General features: G+C 41.2%; 1 pseudogene; it reads right to left on the bottom strand.

Moving 5' to 3' along the window:
• Positions 1-7,707: 7,707 nt before the first annotated feature.
• LOC147639372 (histone H3-like centromeric protein hH3v pseudogene) lies at positions 7,708-8,064 on the bottom strand (annotated as a pseudogene).
• Positions 8,065-8,788: the final 724 nt, after the last annotated feature.

Below are 8,788 nucleotides of genomic sequence, written 5' to 3'. Positions count from 1 at the left end.
ATAAGGCTCAAGCTCAAGTTCGAGGCTTAAGGCCAAGTTTTATGTAGGAGAGGCTCGAACTTCAAAGGCTCAAACTCAAGTTCGAGCCTCAAGGCCGGGGTGCACTAGCATGGAGAAGCAAAGGCTCAAACTGAAGTTTGAGCCTTAAGGAGCCGGGGTGCACTAGCATGGAGAGCAAAGGCTCAAACTCAAGTTCGAGCCTTAAGGCCGAGGTGCACTAGCATGGAGAGCAAAGGCTCAAACTCAAGTTCGAGCCTTAAGGCCGGTGCACTAACATGGAGAACAAAGACTCAATCTAGGTCGAGCATTAACACATAAGTTCTATGTAGGGGAGGCTTGAACTTAAGGTGGAGTCTATATCCAAGTTGTGCACTCAGATATGTGACACATATACCATGTTTATATAGGGAACCCTTTTCATTTAGATTATATAATGTGCACAAAGATCAGTTTTATAGGTTCTCGACATATGTGAAGATACAAAAGAGAGCAACAAGAAGTGCAAACAATCTACGACGAGCAACGATTGACAAATGGCACACTTAGCATGCAATCAAGTAAGCGTTTATATTGATATAGACAATCAATTAAAGAAGGACTTACTTGCTGCGTAAAGTATTCAATTAGATGAGGGAACACACGAAACGCAGATGGGTGCACGAAAGTCTCCGATGTTGCACAGACGTGACGGATGCTTGAAGTATCCGATGGCGTGTGGGCGTGATGGTTTTGCAGGAAATAGAGGTCGGAACCAACGTAGACGTGCCGATTGCATGAGGAAAAGAAACTGTTTGAAACGTAGGGCTGAGCGAGCACTTCAGAGACAGGAAACAGAGATGATTATTGTGCACGATGGCGTGCGCGATGGCGATTACGAGCACTGCACGCTCACCACACAGGATCGCGTTCGCTCACCACACAGAATTGCTGTAGGGTTCATAGGTCCTTTTGTTTGGTTCAAACGCGAGGTCGGTCACTTTTTCGTGAGAGGTCGGTGGGGGGAAGGCGGAAGGCGGAAATTTTGTGAGGTCGGTGGGGGGAAGGCAGAAAAATTTTGGATTTGAAATTCGGTTGGGGGAAATTTTGAAATTCAAATTTGGGGGGAAGGGGGGAAATTTTGAATTTCAAATTCGGGCCGGCGGGGGGGGGGGATTTTGGATTTCAAATTCGGGCCGCTGGGGGCGTGTGATGCACCGAAGAGGGCGGGGGCATGGGGCGCCGCCAGACGGGGCACGGGAGAGGAGGAGGCGGGGGCGTGTGCTGCACCGGGGCGGAGGAGAGGGGGCCGGGCATGTGTCGAGGCAAAGAAGAGGGGGTCGTACAGGGCGGGGGCGTCGCCGGACGGGAGGAGAGGGGGCCGGGCAGGGCGAGGGCTATGTCGGTCGGACAGGAGGAGAGGGGGCCGGGGGCGGCAGAGGAGAGGGGGCCCGGGCATCGCCGGACGGGAGAGGAGGCCGAGCAGCATTGCCCGAGGACAGAAAGTTGGAAGAGCGTCGTCCCATCCCAGTGCAGCAGAAAGTCGGGAGGCCGAGCAGCATTGCCCGAGGGCGACAGAAAGTCAGAACAGCGTCGTCAGAAAGTCTAGGATGTGACGCGATCTAGAAGATCACTTTATTGATAAGGGAGAGCTGGAAAGAGAAAAGTGTCATCCTCTGGGATGACAACAGATCTACAAAACTTGGCAATGGAGTAGTATTGCTGGTCCACCCATACGAGGCTATAAATTGTAGAGAACTAGGGGAGTGTAGCTTGGGTGTCATTATAGAAGGATCTTTGCATCCAAGTTCAAATTGTATTGGATCTTGAGTTACATCCAAAACTCGTGAGATCCAAGAGTCTGTCAAATTAAGAAAACTTCTCAGATTTAAGAACCAAGAACTATAGAAAATAAGTTAAAAAATTAAGTAAAGATTTACTACAAAAATAGTGGGTTTTTAACTTAACCTACACTGCTATCAATCTCAGTATATTTAGATAAAAGATATTTCCACACATTGGCAATAACATGCCATCCACATGAGGTAGAATCTTTTTGTAAAGCCACTGGCTGATTCAGAAACTTATACTCTACCTCCTTTTTATAATTTGGATATTCATCTTCAATAGCTGCAATAACTCTCTTACATGCCCTATTAAAAACCAAATTTGAATATAAGGACAAATAAAGTATGAAGCTCAACATTCAAGTTATTAAGGAGAACTACTTACAATTAATCTGCCCATGCATGCCAGTTAGGCTGTTCATGAAAATAACAATCTTTCTCAGATGATTAATAACACAAGCACTCCCGTGTCCATTGGAAAAAAGAAAAAGAAATATTTAAGAAAGCAAATATCATATGTCAAATATTTAAACACATAGGAATCATCAGTTAGAGATGAACCTCTCTACATATGGTAGAACAACAAAACAAATGTTCTTATTTCTCATTGGCTTGAAATAGGATGCCAGCTCGGAAGTCTTCTTCTTCATATCAATCAATGCAGGTGACACTAAGGGATCATAAATGAATATTTCGTTGACTTGATTTGGAAGCAATTCCTTCATAAGTGCCCTACAAGAGTTTATAAAGGAATGAACAAAATATGAGAAAATATACATATGAGAAAATATTAACATATGAGAAAATATACATATGTGAAAAATGTAGTCATACCTTATACACATGAGAACATTGACTATCATTGCTCTCCCTATCCAAGGCTTTACAAGCATGTAAATGTCCCTAAGTGCAATATAGAGATAGCCTTCCTGTGTCAACATTGCAGATAAGCTACCCTGGTACTTGGGCAAGCCTCTGAGAATTGGCCTTCTCCAACTGCACAAGGGCCTCTAAGCTATCATGCACATGTGAGACCTTTTCCTTCACCTCCTCCTCCTCCCCATAACTCTTATCATCTGGCTTAGATTTCCTAATAACCAACTTTCTTTTCTTATTGGGAGGGGAAGTAACTTCTTCAACTTTAATATTATCTGCCTTTGATTTCCTTTTCAATGTTGGGGGAATTGCCAGGATCTCAAGAGCTTTCCTATCCCTCATTGTTGGCAACAAGGAATGAAGAAATTTATCAAACTTGTACCTCACCCTGCTAACAAGTGTCATGTCTCTGTCTATCAAAGTGACTCTTCTTGCATGGCCAGCACATATGAAGCTACCATTCATGAAGTCTATAAGAAAGTCTTCACAAGCTTCTTGAAGACATGCAACTGCACTTCTCTGCCATCTATAATGTCCTTGCCCTTTGATACTGTCACTTACTGTTTTTACAATTTTGAGAAATGGTGCCCTAGGGATGAGAAGATGTGTAGCCTCTTGTGCTTGCCTTATCTCAGCAAACAATTTCTTTTGTCTCTGGAGGAAAGTTCTTGCCTCAGATAAATTAGTTCTACCCTTTACTTGTTTTTTCTCTAATGGTTCCTTAGAAGTTGTTGCCTTTTGCTCTTACTCTGGCACCACTAATTCTTGCTTTGGCACTGAATCTTTAGGAAGGGAGGGATCTGGGTAAACCATCCTCACAGTTTGCTTTGTACAAGCCATACTGCAAGGAAGCTACATCTAGGGAAGGACTACACTCGCTGGTGCTGTCCCACGGTGCGATAAAACAAATCGGAGCCTGGTGGATATGTCTACTCGCATCGTGGGAGGATGGCGAGAAGGTGCTGTCTAGCTATCCACGATGCGATACGAGGTATTGGAGCTTGCCGGATATGACTGATTACGTCGTAGAGCGATGAAGGCGAGGACTCTATCTCAACAGTGTGATAACTGAGAGATCAGACCTTGTCCGATTAGTCTACTCGCGCCGTCGAGGGAGGAGGGTAAGAACGTGCTATCCACGGTGCGATAAGCTTGATTGGAGCCTGACGAATGGAACTACTCGCACCGTAGAGGGAGGATTGTAGATGCTGCACAAAGTTACAAAAATAATCACTTAAAAATACTCACGCCATTAATGGTACCCGATTAAAAAAAAGAGTATTTTCTCCATTTTATAGAATGCGATGTCATCATTGCAAGGATGATGTAAGCCCTACAACCTGGCACTCCGTTGATGATGTTAGTCCTACAGATGGCACAATGACACATTTCGATGATGTCAACCCTTCACTTTTATCGTACTTGTATGATGTCAGCCCTAATAATACCTATATATAGTCGTGCATTGTTTGAATTTTAATTTTTTTATTTTGGTCCTCCTTCTTCCCGCCCGCGCAGGTTGTTTGCTTTGCCCCTTCCTCCACACACGCTTTTAGTTCAATGTTCAGTTCACCGTGCGATAAGAGAATTTGTTTCTAGTCCTTTCTTCGTCCTCGCGCCATGGATTGACTTCCTTCCCCCTTAACTCGTGCTCTGCAATAATTCACCGTCGTGCGATAGGCAATTCCACTTCTTGTTAGTTGTTTGTCCTTGCACCATGGTTAGCATGGAGTAGGTGGTTCAGGTGGTTCACTCCTATGATCCTCTGGAAGATGTAGAGACACTTGAAGAGGTAACAGATGAGCGTAGTGCCAATGAAAACCTATTTGATTTATTAAGGAGAGCTGGGCACGATGAACATCTTCTAGATGTTGAGCCTATATTCAATGTGCCCTTTAATTTAGAACAAATTTATAAGGACATGGCAAGCTCTATGTTAGGGAAAGAGTGGGAGGCATATAGTTAATTGGTCAGTACATAAATTATAAATGAGGGATCATCACAATATGTTCACATGTCTAGCTTTGCCCTATCCTGATCTGAAAAGAAGAGCATGTCAGGCAGGTGGGATTCCTATTCAGAAGATAAGAGGATAAATATTTGTCTTGAACACTATCCTCTGCACAAGAAAAAGTGCAAAGTTCTTGAGTACTACTTTGGATTTGTGGCTTATCTATTTCTTCACGCAGACAAAGAGGACTACACAAAGGATGAACTTGAAGTTCAGAAGGGTCAAAAGGTTTCAAAAGCTTCATTTGTCACAGAGATTGAATCTGATGATGAGGTTATGGACCTTGTTTCTGGTGATGAGGAGAGCCTTCTAAGCACAAGTTTTGATGTGGCAGAGTTTAAGGCATCCATTGTTATTGATGAGGGATCATCTGTGCATGGAGAACACTTGAAATCAAACTTCGTCCTCCCTGGGCTGCCCTCCTTTCTTATTAATGGCAAGAATTTTATTCTTCTCTCCCACATACAAAAGATTTATAATTTAAGGGAAGATTATTGCCTTGCAATTATAGCAGATGGTTGTGAAACTTCCACGGGTATACTTGATGTGGAAAATAAACATAAAGAGGAGTTTATGAAGTTGGACACTAAGGTGACCATTAGGAGAAATATGGACTCTCTTTTTTGCCCCTTAAGGAGTGAATAAACAAATATAGGCCTAACCAATGAGAGAGTTGGGATTCCAGATTCATGTAACATGAATCTTTTAGCCATATCTTGGCCCAAATCTTCCCTCAACAATAAAATAAGGGGAAATGTGGGGAATACAATGCTGTCACTTCCTAAAAGTTTGTGACTCGAATTTTCATTTTCTTATTTTTTTATGTTTGACTTTTCATATCTCCCCTTTTCATTTTTCCCCTCTTTCTTAGGCGAAACTCAAATTTATCATGTCTCTTTCCCTGCTTCTTCTTTCCTAATGAAAATTTACAACCTCATTGTTGCTTGCCCTATCTGTAACCTTGCGAAATTTCATTTCATCTACACAAACACAGCGTGAGTTTCACATGTTTTATGAGAGCAGAGCTTGTTCTATCAAAGCCCTGAGATTTTCTTCACAAAACTTTACAGGTATATTGTTCTCTTCCATGGATGTTCTATGGTAAAGTTTTATCTCATTTGGACAAAACCTGTGCAAGTTATGTGCATTCTCTAACATGTGCTTTCTTTTGTTTTGGTACTCTAGGAGTCTCTTACAGTTAGGAACAATGATCTTTTAAACACTCAACTTCTTCTTCAACATCTTAGGGTTTCTCTGTAAACAAAGTTACAGGTATGTTGTCTTGTTTTTTTGTTGCTCCATAGTTAAATTTCATCTCGTTTTTGGACAAAATGTATGCAAGTTATATGCATACTAATCTTTCTTTTGTTTTTGTACTCCAAGAATCTCCGAGGGTGAAGAACAATGATTTTCTAAAAACTCAACTTCTTCAACATCTTTGGGCTTCTCTGCCTGCAAAGAGAGCCACCACAGGTATATTGTCATTTTTTTATGTTGCTCCATGGTTAACCTTCAACTCATTTGGACAAAGCCTATGTAAGTCATATGCATGCTTTGACTTGAGATTTTTTTTTTGGTACTCCAAGAATCTATCAGTCAAGGAGCAATGGTCTTGTTATAAGTCAACTTCCTATTGAACATCTCTGGGCTTCTTTGTGAAAAGAATTACAGGTACAATGTTTTTTGTTAAAAATTGCTCCATGGTTAAATTTCATTTCATTTGGAGAGAACATTCACAAATTATACACATTTTGAGTTAAACTACCTATTACTATTGTATCTTAGGCCTCCATCTCAGTGAGATACACCTATTATCCAGAAATCGGTTTCTTTTCTTACAGCCTTATGATTGAGGGCTACAAAGATTCTCAGGTACTATGCTCTCTACAAGGATTAAATGTGAAATTTTGTTTCAGTTGTAAGTTTTTTTAATGAATTATTGTTGTTGACATCTAGGTAGGATTGATGGAAAGAAATATCTAGTGTAGATTTGAACATTAAGTTTGTAAGGTTAATACATTCTTGTATTTAGAATCCAAAATTATAATGCTATGAACAAGAAAAGATTTTGTTAGTTTATGATCTCGTTAGGATAATTTTTTTAAACATTCTGGAACCATAAAATAGCATGAGATAGTATCAGAGCTATATTACATAATATGTTTATAGTAATGATTTTATATATGGACAAATTTACTTACATGTAATAATAAAATCACATAAAAACATCCTGATAGGTAGCTTTTGTATTTGGTTATTATAGATGTCTTCACAGAGGAAAAACATCAGTAACATACTTGCAGTGGAGGTCTTCAACAGGAAAGATAGTGGCAGTAATTGGATTTGTGTGATAAGTACTATAAGTTGGATTGGATTTTGATGCGCCCAAGTACTCGAGGGAGTTTTAAGGTCAAGGGTAAGGATGTTGCAGACCCCAGCAAACCTTCGAAAGGTAGAATTTTAGAGTTCAAAAAAGTGTTTAATGGAACAAGTACAGTAACAGAAGTGTTGATCCAACATGTTTATACGCACAAACAAATCTCTGTACACGACAAGAACTACATTGCAAATTTTAAACAAAACAGTAAGTTTTTAAATTTTATCATTGTTTGTTCTTTTGCATCAAAGTTGTCTTTTAAAAAAATCTTTGCATTGTTCTAATTCAATATTGTTTTACTGACAGCTCTATATCCATCAACTTTGCATGAATGGCAGATATTGTTTTTTATTTAAATGTAACGTTTATTTATCGAATTTATACGCAACATGATTCGTACCCTAAATTTAATACGTAGTGCTTTATCGAATTCGTGCGCAACATCTATTCGTCCAAACGCATGTAAGGATAACTCAAAGAAATAAATAAAATAAATAACAAGCGACTAAACAAAAATAAGACGCGCCAAAAAATTTGTATTCATATTCATAGCAATGTACATGGGATCCATTACAATAAGGGTTTTACAAAATCTCTTCAGAAGCTACATTCCACATATGTCAAAGTAGTACACCCCTATCGTAGTAGTTGATCTCCGCCTCCCTCCATTGCCGAAAGAACCTCACTATGCGTAGATCCCTGTCGGTGACGGTGACCCTCCTTGCATGCATCATCGTTGCATACACTGAGTCTCCAAACAAGTCGATGAGGAAGGCTTCAGCAGCTTCTTGTAGTGCAAGGAGGGCCTGGGCAGTCCAGCGATCAGGTTGTTCCATGCGTGATCTATCTGGGAAGTTCCTCCTGCTGTTCCTAATCAGTATGCGCTCCATAATCTCCTGCACCAGCTTCTGGAATAAAGCCTTTGGTATTAGGAGGTGCGTGGTCTTCTGGTAATGGCGGATCTCTCGAAGAGCCATTGTGTCTGGCCTCCATCGACGCTTGTGATGCTGGCGTGGTGGTGGCGGCGGTGGATGTGGTGGTGGAGCTGGGGGAGGTTGCCTCTACATGGGATTTCTAGGGGAGAATCTTCGGGCCTCTTGCTTGGTGCGTGCCATGTCTTCCATGAGTGAGAACTCAAAACTCAAAACTCAAATGTGTAAAATGAGAACTTTTAACTTATAGTAGCCAAACTTTTTAAAAATCCATAAACTTGAATTAATGTATCCAGGCTTTGAAAAAATATAACCAGTGATCCGATTGACCTGAACCTTTACCTGTGGACTCCTCTAGGACACATCCATCCCCCCAAAAAAAATTGGCCCCGTCTCAGAAGCCTCTGGGACACCTGTCTGGAGGCTCGCGTCTGGGGCCCTGAATCTGGGGATTCAGTGTTGAGATATCGAGCTCATCTAGTGAGGCGGTGGACACTGATGACCCACCTGGGGGATAGGCCCCACACTTACACCACTGGCATGGTTAGTGAGATCATGGGTGATATGCGGCCAGTGGGATGACAGGCTGCATGTGATAGCCATTCTAGAGACTGGCATAGTTATAGCGCCAGCTTATTTAGTTGGGTTCACACTATAGAGAACCCTAGTATGTATTTGGTTGAGTACCTTTTCATATGGTGTGTACTCTTATCTTTGTATATGGTGTATTGAGTGTTGTGTGAAGAAGATTTTCAGCCTCTCACCTTGT

Source organism: Cibotium barometz, chromosome 4 (genome assembly GCF_041138505.1).
Source record: "Cibotium barometz isolate CiBa-2024 chromosome 4, ASM4113850v1, whole genome shotgun sequence".
Lineage (NCBI taxonomy): Eukaryota > Viridiplantae > Streptophyta > Polypodiopsida > Cyatheales > Cibotiaceae > Cibotium > Cibotium barometz.
This window is presented reverse-complemented; position numbering and strand designations above follow the sequence as displayed.